Source organism: Maylandia zebra, linkage group LG3 (assembly GCF_041146795.1).
Source record: "Maylandia zebra isolate NMK-2024a linkage group LG3, Mzebra_GT3a, whole genome shotgun sequence".
Lineage (NCBI taxonomy): Eukaryota > Metazoa > Chordata > Actinopteri > Cichliformes > Cichlidae > Maylandia > Maylandia zebra.
Window position 1 is genome coordinate 54,452,337 of NC_135169.1, and position 20,041 is coordinate 54,472,377.

At 41.0% G+C, this 20,041-nt stretch overlaps 1 protein-coding gene and 1 long non-coding RNA gene across 2 annotated transcripts in view; one reads left to right on the forward strand and one right to left on the reverse strand.

Moving 5' to 3' along the window:
* LOC143416820 (protein NLRC3-like) overlaps window positions 1-20,041 on the forward strand; it is a 78,086-nt gene that overhangs the window by 25,916 nt on the left and 32,129 nt on the right. The window lies entirely within an intron of this gene.
* LOC143416837 (uncharacterized) lies at window positions 12,807-13,834 on the reverse strand. Its single transcript, XR_013097090.1, has 3 exons — window positions 13,696-13,834; window positions 13,467-13,554; window positions 12,807-12,975 (listed from the first exon to the last, which is right to left on the reverse strand). It is a non-coding gene; the product is annotated as an uncharacterized LOC143416837 (long non-coding RNA).

Sequence of the window (20,041 nt, forward strand, 5' to 3'; positions counted from 1 at the left end):
CCTCTGGTGCCTCCACCTTATCATAAAAGCCTAAACATTCACATGCTTTTCTCTCACACGGCGCCTAAGCTACGACCTTGGCTCCCCGTTTATCTGCTCCTGCTGAGTTGGGGCAGAAAACTCCAGCATGCTCTGTTCTCTTCTAATCAGACAAATAAGACGATGGCTTTCTGCAGCAGTATTATGCATCATAAAACAATATCATTCATCCACAATAAATCAGCAGTCTACTTTAATGCAAATCAGTTTAACTAATGCAATAGTTATCAGCTTCTTCTAATTCAGGAGAATAATGCAAACTAAAACTACATAATAATTCACAATCTTTAGTTAGGGGTATAACATTGGATAAAATAATATTATTGAAGGAAACGGTTTCCAGGGCCTACTCCGTGGATCGGCTTCCTCCGAGGCGTGGACGTCTATCAGCAGAGAATGTACCTTCACCTATCAGCAGAGAATGTCCCTTAGTCTGTAACACAGTCAAATATATTCTCAAGTAATATTCAAGCATGCCATTCAGCGTGTTAGTACGAGCTCGGGAGCAGCTTGGGAGAACAAGAAAACAGAGACTGCTTTAGATTGTCTTCCCAAATTGACTCAACTTTATTCACAAGTACAACAGTTTATATAGAGGGTAAAATTCATGAGACAGCAGATTATCAGTTTAAACCAGTACAGACCAAGATAAGGGAGCGTCTTCCTGCCCTTGGGTGAAGAAGCATCCTTTGTGTAGTTTATTAGTTCAGCTACAATTGTGATTATCTCAGCGACATATTTTCAAGGCCCAAAACGAAGAGTTCTTACATTAGTGAAATCTGAAACAAACCATTTGGCCTTCAACAGGCGTCTAAAAGATTAAGAAACTAATGTAGCTGAGGGAGTGATCTCTGTGGTATTTCAACCTTGTACCAGCCTGTGATTCTCACACATCAATTCTTGGGTCAAAGAGAAAAATAACTAAAACAAAGGGGCCTTATTGAATGACAGAGTTTTCCTGTATAATGTCACTATAAAACAATATCCAGTAAATGCTACCATGGTACTAAAATACCTAACAGTTCCCCTCTTTTATTATTTTTTTAAATAATAACTCAAATAGAAAGGAAAAATCACAAATGTAATAACATAATATAAAAAGCAAATCATAAAATGTAATAGTTCACAACCTAATGTTCAATATACACATCAGGAACATCATTGGTAACATCTGGCACATCCTCAGGATCAATTTGTGCTAATTGCAAATACATTGAAGTAGCTGTACTGGTAGCTATATGGGTTATAACGTGAGGAGTGTACTAGGTGGGTGTCTTGCCAAGTGGAGCATGAGGTATTGTCAGCAAAATGTGGCTTGCAGAAATGTGAACAGGGTTGCAGTTTACAATACAAAATAGTAAATAAAAATCCTAAGGTTAATGCAGTAGATATGATTAATAACCTAAATATATAAAAAAGACAGTTCTTTAGTCGTCTTCTGGCCTGGTCCCAGGTTCGAGAGACACCGTATAAGCGTCGTGTGATGACAATGGGCATTTCATTTTCTCCATTATCAGGATGAAACGAGTCTATCTTTATCAGGTTAGACATTGTGTGGTACTCTAGGCTTTCTGTTCCTGCTGGATGTTCGAGTACCTTGTTGTTGTTCAGGCGGGGGATCAAAGGGCTTTCTGAGTCTTGGCTCTTTCAGGCGTTGTGTGTTAATCAGTGATTGTGTGTGTGTAGGTGTATTGGATCCGGGCGCTGGCTCGCCTGAGTCGTCATCTGTAGGTGTATTGAATCCGGGCGCTGGCTCGCCGGAGACGTCATCTACTTGATCCGACGCCTTAGGTGGTTTGGTGGGGCTGGTCTTAACCCTGCTGGCATGAATCCACTGAGGTTGTCCGTCTGTGAGGATGCTGGTCCTTCGTCACTGCCAGTACAGTCTGGGGCTGGAACACGCGCGGCCTCCCAGAGTGTCCTTGGTTTTAGTGACTTCTCCAACACGCATCTCCTTGTCTCCACTTGTGGAACCGTGGAGGGGAAAGGCTGAGAGAGACAAACTTTCTGATAGTTATTATTCAGTTTTTCTACCAGGTTGTGAACATCAGTGGACAATGCAATATACATCACCTTCTACTAGCGGTGCCCCTCTGGAAGCTGACCATGGTGTTGGAAATAATCTTATTTCAAATGGAGATAATTTGGTTACTGCAGATGGAGTCATAATGTATGAAATGGAAAATCTGGTTGTGGTAAATGCTGATGTTTTGCTTTTGAGCTACCTACATTAGTTCGCGCACATGTTAGACAGGTTGCTAATATGCTTTTTACTGCATGTGATGTTTTTTCAATTACAAATCTTGATTTTATTGCCCCTATTACCCCCCTTTGTCCGACATGACCCACACAGTGAAAATGTCGGGCAAGGACTGGCATCAGGGAATATGGGAGGGCAATCAAACCCTTAAGATTTTGTATAAGCCATCTCTGTCATCTAAGGTACAGTCATTATTCTCCCAACAGGTGTAATCACATGCAGAGGCTTGCTCTTGTATAAATTTTAAATCAACATTTGTTTCTAAATAGTCTGGGAGTGTAACAAGTGGCAGCTGTAGGGGCACAGATAATACTTCCTGCGGAGGTGGGAGCTGCAGCCTTGGCTGTCACGTCTGCTAAGGCATTACCTGTTGCTTCGTCTGTGTCAGCTGTACTGTGTCCTTTCGTTTTTACAACTGCAACGGCCGATGGTAGCTGTATAGCCTGAAAAAGTCTTTGAACAAAATCAGAATTTAGCAATTTATTTTCCATCAGCAGATCTAAATCCTCTCTGTCTCCACAATGTGCCAAAGTCATGTACGACACCAAATGCATAGCGGCTGTCTGTGTAAATTGTCATACGCTTATCCAAATGGAGCTCACAGGCGCGTATTAAAGCCATGAGCTCTGCTTTTTGTGCTGAGTGAAATGGTAATGAGTGAGCCTCTAGTATGATGTCAGGCACTGTTACCACTGAATAGCCACAAAGAAATGAGTTGTCACTCGGCCTTGAACAGGACCCGTCCACATAAACCGTGGCTGAGTCTGGGATAGGTGTTTGCTCTAAATCTGGACGTGATGCTGTGGATTCCTGTATACGTGTCATGCAGTCATGATCGTCAAGCCTGTCTGAGCCATCCTGTCGGTCAGAAGAACACAGCATAGGATCAATAAATGTGCTGGCGAATTGGGTGTGCTGCTCGCTTTTATAGTGAGATTTGCATATGTTGTGTAGTTATGTTTGCTAGAATGGTCGTGACCTGGTGATTGGTGTGTAGAATAGTGTCATGTGAGAGTGTGAGCTTCTCGCAGTCCCTTATCATGATAGAGCAAGCTGCTACTGCCCTCAGGCAGGCCGGCATCCCCTGAACAATTCAGGCAGCACCTTTGAGTGGCGGAGGTCAGCGCTCCCTTTAATGCATTGAAAGAGACAGTCATTTCTGTGGATCACAGTATTCGAGGAGGCTTCTCTTTTTTACAACAGTCACGCAGAATGTGGTCATGAAAAGAACAGTCTGGTATCCACTGTCTGCAATAGTTCACCATGCCCAGGAAGGACAACATTTCCTTCTGTGTAGTGGGACGAGGGACAGAGGTCACAGCTTTGACCCTGTCTGCAGTCATGGAACGTTTTCCGTGAGACAGTGTGAATCCCAAATATTGAACAGAAGTCTGACAGTACTGCATTTTCTTTGCTGATGCTTTGTGGCCAGTCTGTTGGAGGTGCTGGAGTAGCATGTGTGTGGCAGTTTGACATAGTTTTTCACTTTCAGCACAGAGGAGGAGATCATCTACATACTGGATCAGAGTACAGCCCTCTGGAGGAATGAAGCACCACTGAGAAAGCAGCAGAGCTGTCTATCATGCCTTGGGGCAAACGAGTCCAAGTGTACTGCTTATTTCTATGTGTGAATGCAAATAACGGCTGTGTGTCTTCATGCACAGGTACTGAGAAAAAGGAGCGGAGCATAAATCCACCACGGTAAAATGTGTATGCAATGCATGTCAATATGCTGTGAACATCTGAAACGAGAGGTGGCAGAGGAATGTTGACTGCATTAATTTGCCTTAAGTCTTGTATGAAACGCCATACGCCAGGTTTGTTAGGCTTTGGCACAGGATTGACAGGAGTGTGGGCTTTATTACTCCTGTAGTCAATAAATCTCCTATCATGACATCTAGGGCTGCGGCTTTTTCCGTGGAAATGGGATGTTGCTTGACATATACTGGCTTGTTGTGTTTTAATAGGTGTACGTGATAAAGTGTACAGTCAATAAATCCTATATCATTCTCACTTTTAGACCACAATGTCATATTCTGGTATTCAGCTGGCAATGTAACTGCAGAAATAGTACAGTGGATAGGGTAGGTTAGATCTATGTGTCGACATATTTCGTAACCTATGTCTGAGTTATGTAACAAAATCACTGTTTGACCTTAGAGAAACAAAAGTGTGGCTCCCAGTCATGGGATTACCTGGTAGTGGCGTCTGTACACGTTTTTTTTTTTTGGCACAGTGTGTGACATAGAGTACCGGACAAAAAGGATGTTGAGTTCATTCTCCGCTGAGGCGTCCAGCTGACACAGAGGCTGTTCCTTCTCCATGGTGTCGGTGCATAGGGCAGAGAAAACATAGCTGTTATCAGTGTCAGCAAACATTTCACCCTTTATGTTAAATGAAATACACAAATTCATTTTTGCTCTGGGTGTCTGCGGCTGCTGGAAAACTGAGCCACAATAAAAACACATATCTCTACTTTTATCCTTCCGTCCTCTGAAACTTCCTTGCTGTGCTGGAGCGGGTAATCCTGCATACATTAGTTTCTCACTTTCCTCTGAGCCTTCTACATCAAAATTCAACTTTATCTTAACACTTTTAGCTTTCGTGGTAGTATCTGCACTGGCCTTCAGTTTTACTGACCTGTTTTCTGGCGATAATCGTTCGGGATAGGGCTCCGGAAATAAATTAGAATGCATTGAACTTACAGTCCGTAAGTTGTAAACAAAGTCAGTCACATAAGCACTTCCGCATGTTCTGGATACGTGATCATGGACGTCTTCACCGATTCGCGGACGTAGGTTACACGTAACCGGAAATGGGAGTTGTACTGAGCCGTTATTTGAGACTTTATATATTTTTTTTTTTTTTTCGGTTTTACAGTTAATTTTGAGTTTTTATCGGACCCGTCTAAGGTCTTTGAATTATTCTGACCCATGGTCAGTGATTTCCAGAGGGGTTTAGACGCTTTGAAGGATTTAAGTTAGTTTTTATTTTGCTGTGGCACACCTGAGGTTACTTGATTTTTTTTTGCTAGCAATTTTATCTTTTTAGTGAGCAACTTCTCACTTTTTAACGAGCAACTTCTCGTTTTATGACCCCAGGCAACTTCCTGTGTCCTTTCTGCTGGTGAGCAACTTCTTAGTTTATGACAGCAGGCAACTTCCTGTGTCCTTTCTGCTTTTATTTACAAAACAACAGGCAACTTCCTGTGTTTCTATGTGGGCCACTAAAGAAGGCTCCTCAGCGTATCCCACTTGTTACTATGTGGGCCACTGAAGAAGGCCTCGTCAGCGTATCCCGTTTCTATGTGGATCACTGAGAAAGGCATAACACAGTCTTATAAAATAAAAGACGAGTGCCTACCTTCGTCAGGATCCCACTTCTGACACCAAAATTGAAGGAAACGGTTTCCAGGGCCTACTCCGTGGATCGGCTTCCTCCGAGGCGTGGACGTCTATCAGCAGAGAATGTACCTTCACCTATCAGCAGAGAATGTCCCTTAGTCTGTAACACAGTCAAATATATTCTCAAGTAATATTCAAGCATGCCATTCAGCGTGTTAGTACGAGCTCGGGAGCAGCTTGGGAGAACAAGAAAACAGAGACTGCTTTAGATTGTCTTCCCAAAGTGACTCAACTTTATTCACAAGTACAACAGTTTATATAGAGGGTAAAATTCATGAGACAGCAGATTATCAGTTTAAACCAGTACAGACCAAGATAAGGGAGCGTCTTCCTGCCCTTGGGTGAAGAAGCATCCTTTGTGTAGTTTATTAGTTCAGCTACAATTGTGATTATCTCAGCGACATATTTTCAAGGCACAAAACGAAGAGTTCTTACATTAGTGAAATCTGAAACAAACCATTTGGCCTTCAACAGGCGTCTAAAAGATTAAGAAACTAATGTAGCTGAGGGAGTGATCTCTGTGGTATTTCAACCTTGTACCAGCCTGTGATTCTCACACATCAATTCTTGGGTCAAAGAGAAAAATAACTAAAACAAAGGGGCCTTATTGAATGACAGAGTTTTCCTGTATAATGTCACTATAAAACAATATCCAGTAAATGCTACCATGGTACTAAAATACCTAACAATTATAATCTAACAGTATGCTGCTGCCTCTCTCTCATGTTACTTAAAAAATTTACCCCACAGCTTCAATAACCGTATCTAAAAATCTCTCAGTGAAAGTTACGGTTGTAGGTTTGGAAACATTTTGGGGTAGCCAGTGTTAAATAGAGACAGGGCCACATTCTTTATCTAGTCATTGTAATGAAAGAAGCACATTAAAAACTATATGAGAGTTTGCTTTTAACAAGCATGTAATGACTCTACTTAGTTTAGGTAGTCTTAGGGAGTCAAACTGAAAGTAGCATTTTGTGGATGTTTTCCCTGCTGCCCGATCCCATCAGTCTCTTAAATCATCATTTCTTATGCGCCCTGGTGTGACAGTGGTTTCATGGCGCTACAGGTTACCTGAGCACATCAGGTATATTACGGTTGAAAACGAGTGCCCGGCCTTCCAGTGGGTGTTCGACCCCTCGTGCACAGCTCAGGAGTCTAAACGACCCAGCAGTTATGGACATGTGTGTTTTTGGTGTGCTGTCCCTCGTTCTCCCTGCTTGCAGGTATATCTGTGTGTGTGTGGATGCCGGAGTTTCTGAGAGCACCTGTTTACAGGCACCTTCAGGCCTGGTGGGTGTGGCCCTGCCAGGTGGTTGGCCACACTTGAAGACCATCACACAGCTGATCAAGCCTTGTCAGAGGAGCTACTTGAGAATGCGGTGGCGCTCTCTCTGACGCTGGATCATTGCGTGACTTCACGTTAGTCTCTCGGCCAGTCAGTACGGATAGTCTGCCGCATTGTATGTGTCTTACGGCTGCCTGTTTGTTATCTCCCCAGGAGAAGCGTGGAGACGAGAGGGCAGCGAGCACGGGGTGCTCAGACACTGAGGAGCGGAGACAAGGAACACTAGCACTGGGAAGAGGACATTTCATGGGAGTCGGGAACGCACTGCGGATTTATTGTTATTTTCCATTCACTGTAAATAAACGCACTGCTTGCATTCAGAGCTCCGTGCCTGGCTCCTCCTTCCTCACATCCCCACGGTTGACGCTGGCCAACCGTGACAAATAGCTTTTCTTAGATTCATTATTAGTTCAACATTGACAAATAGTAGTTGACTAATATCAGGAGCCAAAAAGAAAACAAAAAACAAACTAAATAAATATTTCAGACGCTGAAAATAAATTATTACGGTTGTTTAAATTTGCTGTCAGCAAGTTAGGTCTAATACATGTAGTCAATCTAATGAATCAATATTACATGTAAAAAGTACAGAACTGAAAATGAAACTAAAATATAACGGTAAATGAACTGGTTCTTGTATAAAACCTTTCTACTCTCTACAACTTGCCTCATTCATGCACTCACTGTTTTCTATGCTTTTTCTCTGTAAGTGCTTTCTATCTAACATTAATACGCATTCATCCTCCCGATGGATGCATCGGAGAGCAACTTGGGGTTAGCGTCTTGCCCAAGGATATTTGGCATGCAGGCTGGAGCAGGCGGGGATTGAACCAGCAACTTTCTGATTAGTAGGTTTCCTGCTCTACCTGAGCTACAGACACCCCAATTTGTGGTGCTCTGGAAACAACACGTTCTCATCCCAACAGGTAACGATGCTATGTGACAAATCATCGGTATGTGTAAATGTGTTTTTTGTTCTAATCATGAATCGCTTTGTAAAACAAGACCTGATAGGGTTAAGGTTAAAGTTATGGTTAGAGTTAATGTTAGGGATAGGGCTGGAATGGACGGCTGGAGCCTCTCCTCCAAGTGTGTGTTACTGCCGCCATCAGCATTCTGTTGTATTCTGTTGTCTGCTTTTCTCTGTAAGCGCTTCGAGCCTGTACTTTTTTGCTTTAGCTGAGTAATGAAGTTGAATCAGTACTTTAACTTTCACTGGAACAATAGTATTTTTACTTCTACTTAAGTGGAGAATGTCTGATCTTTTGCCAACTCTGGCTGTCTCTCAGTCTTGGAATACCCACTTGTTGTCCAGCGGTGTCCTGGGAATATGGGAACTAGACAGACTGGGGAAACAATGGGAGGAGACACAAAGATGGAATCACTTTTACCATCTTTTATGTATTTGCTGGTCGTCTTATTTCTTCTATTTTGCAAGCACAGTGTTGCAATCATTGTCTTTGTGGTACAATGACACAGGTAGAATGCAGGTGTTTTCATGTAACACGATGCCAGAAAGATGAGTAATGTGTTTTGAAGAGAAGATAAAACATCATGTTTGAACAAAGATAAGCAGCAGACACGTCTGTGTGTGAGTTGTTCAGGTTCAGTAAGAAGGTAATATGTCTGCAGAATTTGTCATTCTTATGAAGATATTGCTTGTACAATAAATAAAATCCCTTTAACTTCTTCTGGAGAGTGTCTTTATATATTTAGTCATTTTGGGGCGATCCTTTATTTAGTAGTAACTCTAGTCGGGGATATATATCAGAGTTTACTTTCAGATATGAGCATTGTGTTTCCTGTGGATGAATGAATGAATTATTTATTTATGTAATTTTTGAAAGACTGGCTCATGTAAAATCTCTGAAAGTATGACAAAGCTCTCCTGTTACACTTTTTGGACACCTGAGCGTCACCATGAGGGCCTGTCTTTATTCACTTTATTCACTGAAATCCACTTTTATAATGAATTCACAGTAATCACTGACACCTTCAGAGCATTACATTCATTAAAGACGTCTTCTACACCTACTCTTCCAGACGACCGACACATGCTTCAACCACTGCAGGTTAACCAGCCACTCATCAGTAAAGCAAAAACTAAATGTAAATGTCCTCATGTGGAAAAGACTGAAACACAACTCCCATATATCACTAATGTAACAGATCCATTTAGGGAGAGTGAGAACACTAGGCTGGATGTGGTTTAATGCAGGAACATTCATCATGTCTTCAGTTCAACAAATCATTTACATTGAATATGTGAGCTGGATGGTTACACGACACAATGTGATTGTCAACAATAACTGCAATGAACGCTGGTTTGAGGGCGGAGTCAAGGAGGCCATTTACGTGAAAAGGGAAAGACCCTCTCTGAATCAAGGAGGGGGCCTAAGGGTACATCTGTCACCATCTTACAATGCTGTGATTGCAGCTGTTCTCCAACTCTCTGTGAATGGTACTCAGGACCATTGATCAGTGGTTGTTGATCAATGGTCATGAGAATTTGCATAATCATGATTAAGGAACTGACCTCCCAGCCCATTGTTCCTTCAGTCGGCTGGTTTCTCTGACTGAAAACGCTACGTCCAGAAGAACAGAATCAACTTTTGGAGATTTACTTCCCTGATGATTGATCAAGACCTTTTAATCAGGCCAACAAATATCTTGTACTCAATTTTAGCAGCAGCCATTGTGACACTGATGATAAAACTTGTGTAAAAGTGCGAAGCTGTAAAAAAGTAATTATAAAAAAGCGTTTTTGTAGCTGAATGTTACTGGATAGCTGTTTCATCTGTAACACATCAAAATAACCTGCTAAGGTTTAATAGGCTATAAGGAACACACTCACTTCCTGAGCCCTGGGCAATAAGAGACGTTTTGTGTTTTATGATTTATTGATATGTTTGATCCTTTCTGACCTGCGTTAATGAAGCAGTCATTAGAGCACCATGTCCGCTAGAATAGTTCTGTAGTTTGATGCTTGAGTCGTTGCAGACTTGTTGAAACGCTTCCTAGCCATCCAGTGTAGATGTCAGTGAAACTGTTGGGAAGACAACGTAAACATTTTATTTGTACTGTATAATCTGCAGATTCTGACAGAAATCTGCAGCTATCCTTTGAAGCACCGCTCCTCTCTTAAACAGCAATAAGGATCATTATTAGGTTATTTACATTATTATGTAAATAACAAAATAACTTAAAGCAAAAATTGGGAAACGTAAAGTCCGAAGTCTTTATATTAACGGCCATCAGTCAAACAATACTGTTTGTTCTTGGTCTAAACAGAGCGCGTTGTGTGTGACATCTTCTTTTGCGCATGCGGGCCGCTTTGAGCGTTCACACTAGAGCGCGTTTGCTGTCGCATTTTATTTGTAGTGTGAACGAGGAGACAAAAAAATCGGATTTGATCAAAAAAATCGGAATTGAGCATTAAGACCTGCAGAGTGAACGTAGCCATAGTCTCCTACCAAACTCTGAAGCGTACCCCCACCCAGGATAGCCACCAAACACAATAAACTAAAACAATAAAGCAAAACAACAAACAAGTGCTTCGATGGAAGGGCAGCACAGCCACCCAGCTGAAACACACTAAAGGGAGTTTGCTCAATTACACTGAACACCATCACTCACCCACTTAAAAGCAAAACAAAAGACTGATATTCAGTCTCCACTAAAATGTCCAAAAATCCCGGACGAGCCACCACTTATGTTACGACCCGGCTCAAAAGCCGCAACATAAAAACAGAGATGAATAGCAGAGTGTGGGTGAGAAGAGGTTTCATCCTAAAATGGAAAACCAGGTTGGCTAAAATGGCTGGTGCCACCAAGGCAAAGACTAGTGCACTGCCGGGAAGCTTGCCTCAGGTATGCTTTTATCCACACCTGACTAGGTGTGGCCAATTAGCACCAGCTGAAAACACTGAGACGATTAGAAGCTGCAGAGGGACGTAACACCTCCTCCCTTAAAAGGGTTCCTCTAGGACCCCTAAACAAATTAAAAGTTCCTCTGAAGCAAGTTGGCATCTTTAAGCATGGATGCCCCTACATGAGGATCTGAAGTTGCCACACTGAACACACAAAAAGTAACATGTGACCAACACAAAAGAGCACAACAGTCAAACCCAAAATGATTACCTGACCTGCTACAACACAAAACCAAAAGTACACTAAAAACAACAAATCCCTTACTTTCCCTACCCTAGTCTTCAGTGGTGTACCAGGCTCGAGGCAACTTTAAACGCGAACTCGAGAGCAGGCAGCAGACCAGAGATATAGTCTCCTACCAAACTCTGAAGCGTACCCCCACCCAGGATAGCCACCAAACACAAACTAAAACAATAAAGCAAAACAACAAACAAGTGCTTCGATGGAAGGGCAGCACAGTCACCCAGCTGAAACACACTAAAGGGAGTTTGCTCAATTACACTGAACACCATCACTCACCCACTTAAAAGCAAAACAAACTGACATTCAGTCTCCACTAAAATGTCCAAAGATCCCGGACGAGCCACCACTTATGTTATGTATAGTGTGATTTGGCCATCTGAACATGCTACCTATATAAATCCCAGCAGGAAGCATGTTTTAATAGTGTGATTTGGCCATCTGAACATGCTACCTATATAAATCCCAGCAGGAAGCATGTTTTAATAGTGTGATTTGGCCATCTGAACATGCTACCTATATAAATCCCAGCAGGAAGCATGTTTTAATAGTGTGATTGGGTCATCTGAACACGCTACCTATATAAATCCCAGCAGGAAGCATGTTTTAATAGTGTGATTGGGTCATCTGAACATGCTACCTATATAAATCCCAGCAGGAAGCATGTTTTAATAGTGTGATTTGGCCATCTGAACATGCTACCTATATAAATCCCAGCAGGAAGCATGTTTTAATAGTGTGATTGGGTCATCTGAACATGCTACCTATATAAATCCCAGCAGGAAGCATGTTTTAATAGTGTGATTGGGTCATCTGAACATGCTACCTATATAAATCCCAGCAGGAAGCATGTTTTAATAGTGTGATTGGGTCATCTGAACATGCTACCTATATAAATCCCAGCAGGAAGCATGTTTTAATAGTGTGATTGGGTCATCTGAACACGCTACCTATATAAATCCCAGCAGGAAGCATGTTTTAATAGTGTGATTGGGTCATCTGAACATGCTACCTATATAAATCCCAGCAGGAAGCATGTTTTAATAGTGTGATTTGGCCATCTGAACATGCTACCTATATAAATCCCAGCAGGAAGCATGTTTTAATAGTGTGATTGGGTCATCTGAACATGCTACCTATATAAATCCCAGCAGGAAGCATGTTTTAATAGTGTGATTGGGTCATCTGAACACGCTACCTATACAACGGAGCCATTAACCACGTAAGGTAGCATATTCTGATAAGTTAGCACGGATTGATAGACAAGACTATAAATTTACGCTACGGTAGGATGTTTTGACAGAACACCTTTTCTCGTCGCCAACATTTTTCTTTTGTTAAGCTTACTGTTATCAAAGCATGGTAAATGAACAGTAAACCTTGCCTGATGACTAATCTTCCCGTTTCCCTCTCATTGATTTATTTGGGTTGTCATGGCAGAAGTATTAAACGATGCCTTTTATTAGAACATAAGCATTTAAATGGAGTAATTGTATTTGAATTAGTTAAATATGAGTGGGCAACTCTGACCATGACAAGACTGCATTTGCTCTAAAGAATTAATAAAAAATTTAGACATATTGTTGTCATTATTTTTACTCTTCAATTTTATGTGTTTTTTCTTTAAGATGGTATCAGAAGTTGCTCCTCCACCATGAAAAAAACCATCTGCATATATTCTTTCACTACATCCACGATTCTCCTCTGTGGTCTTCCTCATTCATCCTGTTTGGAGCTTAATGTTCAACATCCTTTATCTGTTAAAATTACAGAAGGAGAAGAAAGTAATCATCAGAGCAGGAATCATGATAAATGATAAATAGATTACCAGTACATACAAACATAACACTTGCATAATTTCTCTGATAACGCTGCATTGGATGGGTTTATTAACTGTGGGCTGAAATTGTACTACAGTCTGCTGGTGAGGAACTTTTTTGAGTGTTGAATAAAATGTCCTCCACAATCTGTATATGAATTGTCATTAAAACCACAGAGATTCTTACTTATAAAGGAAAGAAAAGTGGGACAATGCCCATCAACATATAGTGTATATTTTCTGAAACATTACAAAGATGCAGGTAATTCTGGGTTCACCTGAATTACAGATTAGACTGGTGGACAAACAGAGATGTTGTGTACAACTGGTGACAGCATCAGTGACAACAAATTAATCAGCGAGGCTGGAAGCAGAATTAGGAGGCGTCAGAGTCAGCGAGGGTCAGAGATCGACGAACAAATTGCCCACCTTCATGGATAATGCATCCCCCTCAGAAGGATTCAAAATTAGGCCACGAAGAACAGTTCAGGAAACCTATTTTGTTTCGTCTGTGAAACTGTATAAATAAAATGTAAATTATGTTAAAGGCAAACACATTTGTAAGCCATAAGAAACAAACATGCTTTGCAATATACCTTCAAACATCTGTATAGATTTGATACATTATTTATTAACTGAATTTGCTAACATGTCTTACATAGTGAGTGTGTCACGGCTGCCGAGGCGAGCCGTGCGGAATAAATGAGGATCCAATCACAGGCAGTCGTGGAGAAGTGAAGGTGATTTATTGAACACAAAAAGAATGTGGACAAACAGCAAACGGGGCTCGAACTAAACTAAACTGGGAAACAACTAAACTACAGAGCACAATCCTGATTGAAAACGAGCAGAGGAGAACGACGATGAAAAGCAAGGAGAAGGCACGGTGGATACACTGAGTAATACAGACGAACCGGCAACATGCAGGAGAACACACAGGGCTTAAATACACACACACCAGTAATCAGGGGATGAGAGACAGGAGGGCAACACAGCTGGGAGAAATCAGAGCTGATGGGACAGGGGAAATGTAACTGAACATACTCACATCAGACAGAGACCTTCACAATAAAACAGGAAACTCAGACACGGGGAACCAAACAAGACACAGATCTAAACAGACAGCTTCACAAACAGATGGGGTGACACCATAGACAGACAGAGACACAGACTCAAAGGCAGACCGAATATCACACATAGAACTCAAACAATAATAATAATCATCATCATCATAATAAACTAGAAAATGATAACTAAAAGCACTGGGTCACTGACCCAGGACCATGACAGAGTGTTTCTTTTACTGATGATATTTCAGTGATATGTATTTTTTATGACTAAATAATGCTCTATCGAACACCTGGCAATAACAGCAGGTGTGGCAATTTTGTAATTTGTTGTTTAAATTTGATATTATTGTAGGCAGTATATTTTCTTAGCCTTTGTCATACTCATGCTTAACCCTCTCAGGCTCAAATTAAGTTTTTGTTGCTAATGCACAAAAGAATACCTGCAGTGGTACTTCTGAGTAAAAAACTCATGAAATATGTATGTGGGGTGATCAGGTTGTTAGCTTTTAACTGTTGCATATCTGCAATGCCTGCCTTGAGAGGGTTAACAAAGCAATCTCAGAAACCGTACAGTAATCTTGGGTGTGTGGGGGTCACCCAGAGTCAGAATCTAGTGAGATATCAGTGTCACCTCTTACAGTTTTCCTGTAATCTGAGCTCAAATATGAGAAAATATAGAGTACAGTACAGTAAATTGGGTAAATTTTACTGTTAATTTTCTCTGAATCGTACAGTAATTTGGGCTGTGGATCACAGGGTGGAGTGGAAAAAGTGGAAAAGTGGAGATGAACCAAAACTGGGAGTGGATTGTGAAGTACAATAGTGTCAGGACCAGTGTTGGTCAAGTTACTTGAAAAAAGTAATCAGTAACTAATTACTGATTACTTCCCCCAAAAAGTAATCCTGTTACTTTACTGATTACTTATTTTCAAAAGTAATTAATTACTTAGTTACTTTTTAAAAACACGATTTACAACCTGAATAGGTGATAAAGCGATAGATCTTTCAGCCCAATTCTACTTTTTCTGCATAATTCATCATATAAAATGTAATCAAATGGAAAAGTCTCTTTTTAAAACTTGTTTTATTAGTTTTAATCTTTTAAATTTATGCATCAAGCAAAAATTGAATTATATGTAACATTCTCTGACTGGAAGAAATTTGTTTAATATTTAAACTTATTTTCTGCACATTCCAGCACATAAAATAAAATATTTTTTGTGTTTACACTCACTCTTTCAAATAGATGCAAGTAAAACACAGCAGAAAATAAATAAAATCAAAGACTAGCGGTCCTTTGGCTCTATTTTCACCTGTAAAGCAGGAGTAGGGTAGGCGGAGGTTTACCCTGGTGCAGGTGTGCCGCGGTCAGTTGAAGAATCCGCGAGTTTCTCTGTGACTTTCCCATTACGTCGTAGCGCACTCGGTGCTTGCTTGGAAGTTTAGGGGGTTTTTTCGCCGTAAAAAGAAGTTTTCTTCCCACGCACAACGGACACTAATGTTTTTGTCACTTTTTATGGAATCAAACTCAAAGTAAGGTCAGTACTTCCACGCTTTAAACGCTGCACGCTCATACTCTCTCCCGCACTCGATATATTATCCATTGTTGATCTGCACACAGCTGTTGTCACGGACGTTGCACTTGCTTACGTCACTGTCATGAGACATTCTCGCAAAAAACTCACTGTTTTAGTAACGCAGCGTTCCTACGGGAAAGTAACGGTAATCTAATTATCGTTTTTGCAATAGTAATCCCTTACTTTACTTGTTACTTGAAAAAAGTAATCGGATTACAAGTAACGCGTTACTGCCCATCTCTGGTCAGGACACAAAAGACTGCATTTCTAAGCCAGTCGGCACCCGTACCGTAATATGCATAAGAATAGTGCAACAACATTTTAGGTGCGGCTGGCTTGACTGTGTGGTCCTAAGTGAGGGCTCACTTGACCGCGGTCAAATATGGTGCTGGAGAAACAAACTACAGAGAACTTCGTAAAGAGAGTATTGAGTGCTTTGGCGATGTAAATGGACTGGTTCTTATATAGTACTCAAAGCACTTTAAAGAACTTGCCTCATTCAGGTGTACGCAAGCACTTTTCTCTGTAAGCACTTTCTGTGTAATGTTCACACACATTCGGAGAGCAACTCTGGGTTGGTATCTTGCCCAGGGATATTTGGCATGCAGACGGGGATTGAAGCACCTTCCTCTACTACCTGAGCAAAGCCACCCCATGTTCGTCTGTGCACAGATTTCTTTCAATACAGTATTATCACAATTGTGCAAAAATACAGGCATGAAAGCTTAAAGTGCGCGATCACAATAAAGGTGACGCTCAGAGACTGACTGAGTGATCTGAGAACTCATCAGCCCTCATCACTGCCTTCACTTACTTGCTGCTATGTGTGCAGGAATAACATAGTTATGCAGTTATCTGGGACTCTCCACCATTTGACCTTAGAACTGAAGAAGCTTCTCGGATGAGAGGTGAAACGTCTTCAAGTAACTTAAAGAAGTCCAGACGCTTTTCTTTACAAGCTCCTTTGACCAGGTATGCAGTTACTTTCTCAGTCTGCTAGAGCCTCCACTTGAACGCAAGAACCTTCATTTATCTTCTCAAACGGAATTCAAAATGTTTTTTACAAATTGAAGGATTAAGATATAAATCGCAGAAGCATCGATCCACACATTCAAAGAAGAACAACCCAACAAACTCTTCATAAAACTCCAAGAGATATGAAAATCTTTATTTCTGTCTATTCTGTGTTGTTAATAACATCACATCTTCACATAGTAGCAAAAACATATTAAACAAACATTAATCTCAACATGCATACTGTACTTCAAGTTTCTCTCATGGAAAGGCCAGTGTTACTTTTATAGTATCCTTTCCATAAATATCATAAATATCTTTACCCATGTAGTGGAATTATTTTATTTTTTCATTTTAGTTAACAAGTATAATGTGACCACATTCACTTTTTATCAGGACAAGCTACACCACCACGGTGGTTAGCATACAATAACACTGCCTTGTTCTCAAAGCTTCTTGCTAACTGTACTTTTTTCTGAGATGTTCTCTTTAAGTAAGGATACTGAAAGTGTAAGCAGTGTATACGGTCACATCACGTGCTTAAGGTTGTGTTAGCACTGATAATTCCTTCACAGTTCTTTAAAGATGCTGAAGTCATCATATCAGCTGTAAATGCAGTGCTGCTGCTGTCCTTACGCTATACTTTCAAGCATCACACTTTCTTACTGACCAGTTTATTTCCACTTTTTATGCTCTAGTATGGTGTGACTGAATGAAGTCAGCAAACCAAATTCTGTCCATCTGAGGATGAGAAGAAACTTGCATGAAATGGGAAGAATGAGATGAAGATGGCTCCTATGCTTTAGACGTGGCACTGTTTCTGCCATTGTAAGTACGCTAATGCTTGAAAGATCCATTAAAAGTCTGACACTTCACTCTTCAGCTGGAGCGTCCATCAAGTTTTACATTCCAGGTTTCCTCGTTGGGATTACGACTCAGACGATGATGTGAAAAATTAGTTATTACATTAAACCAGGGGTGCTCACACTTTTTCCGCATGTGAGCTACTTATAAAATGACCAAGTCAAAATGATCTACCCACTACAAAAATCCAAAACATATACTTATTTATAAATATATTGAGGATTCTTTATATCTACAATGAATATACATGCATAACCGCAATATCCAATATTTCACAACACAATTAACTATGTAAATTTTTTGTCATTACCTGAGTTTACTCTGATGACTTGCACTGAATTGAATCAGCCAGGGATGCATAGTCCGGACAGTAGCTGCTGACGGCCAGGTTTAAGAGAAAAAACCGAGAGCTAAAAATTGGAGTTAACTCGCTGACTAGCTTGTCAGTTTTACTACACTTCGCGCCGCTGTTTGCGCATGCGCAGCGACCTAAGCGTCAGAAAAAATCTGATGTCATCTGACTGGCTTCCCTGTATCAATCAAGTGACGGGATGGATGATAGGCTGGCATCTATTTTTTTAATGCCATGCGATCTACCAATACTACCTTTGCGATCGACTGGTCGATCGCGATCGACGTATTGAGCACCCCTGCATTAAACCCATAAAATCAACACTGGCAAAAAAGCCGTGCACTTCACAGAGCAGCTTTCTATGGCCGAGCAGCTCCTGCAGGTGTAAGGTGTAGGTGTCACAGCACTCTGGTCCAAAGAGGTTATGTGCAGCATGCAGACAGAAAATGGCTTTACAGAATATGACTGAATGTTGAGGCACCAAAACACACTCAGTCTGCCCCTCAGTCTGATCAAGAAGAAAACCTGACTGAGCGCTTCATAACATCAGTATGATGATGTCCCAGAGGCCATGTTCAGGTTATTCTCCCGTCCACACTGAGCGGGCGGATCAGTGGAGTCTGCATTAGCTTTAACAGAAAGGTCTGATTTAAGCAGGTAAGCTGAATAGACAAGAAAAGCTAGAAAGCTTTATCAACTATAACCCCAGCGAGGACCTTGACAGGTGTCTTGAGTACAGGTGAAGGCTGGACAGTCAGCAGGATACCTTCCTAACATTTGTCATTCCCAGCATTGAACCGTTTCCTGGCACAGCCTCAGTGAAACAGAGCATCGTTTCCACCCCACAGTTACAGACAGGCTGTGCTTTTCTTTGGTAACACCGTCGAATGAGCCCCGTGTCCTCTCTCAGTAGCTGCTTTCGTGTCCTGTCAGGATGTACAGGCTGCTCAGTGCTGACGGGTCATCAGTCGGTGTGCTCTGAAGGATGATGGCTCTGCACATTGTCAGCAAATGAGAAGGAGATGAGTTGTAAAGGAGAACCAGAGAAAGGCAGTACTAACCTAAAGCCAGTGCCTCCACCTGCTTCTACTCCTCCCACCTCTAGTACTAACACTACTCTACTGATACTACAACCACTGTAGTTTGACTTTAATGCTACACACTGGTACAGTACTGGTACACTTACTGGAGTTTTACTCCTGTTCCTGCTCATCACCACGCCTACTACTTTTTTAAACTTTATGATAAGTGTGAACATTTACACAACAGCATACAAACAAGTTTAAAGTAGAAAAAAGGAAGCAAAGAGCTGAGAAATACATAAAACATAACACAGAAGAAAAAGAAACCTTTGCAGGGATTCCTTCTACACCCAGTTTGAGTAGAAACTAACTGAAACACAAGGAAAGAAGATAAGATCAACTAAAATAAGGGTTGTATAATAATACTTAGTACTGGCAGCCACCAGCGCTAAGCCTCAGCCTCCCAGTAGACACACCTATGGTACCGATTTAAAATCCTACATGTCTTTGTTCTCAGGTTATCACGTTCACAAACTTTGGTGTCCACGCTATTTGCCTGCCAGGCTGACAATGATTTAGATCACAGAAATCCAACAACATTTTTAAGCTGTTATTCCTGGTTTCACAGTGGAAAACTCCGGGTAACGTCCATTATCTTTGCTCCTGTATAAGACTTTCCTGAATGCTGAGGTTTGGTCTTCCACATGAAATTCAGTACTTTTGTTTCAGTTTCATTAATGATGCATTGATTTTGGACATCTATGTAATACATATGTGATACACGACAGTCTTTGAGTCCGTCCTTCTCATATATAATCCCACTGTTTTTGCACTTCAGATGATTCCAGTAATGACTGATTTAAAAAAGAAAAGTGAAATATTTCTAATGAACTCACCACGATTCTTATTACAAACTTCATTAAGAGCTGCTGGATCAACAGGGGTGTCCTGGATTTGTTAGTAATATAATATAGTAATATATTATTATTAGTTTTAATTATTTAGTCAAAAATCTATTCCAGACTGCTCTGAGCAACATGCTGCAGCGAGAGTCCTGACAGGGACTAGAAACAGAACATTTATTGGCTCCCTGTTTTATCCAGAA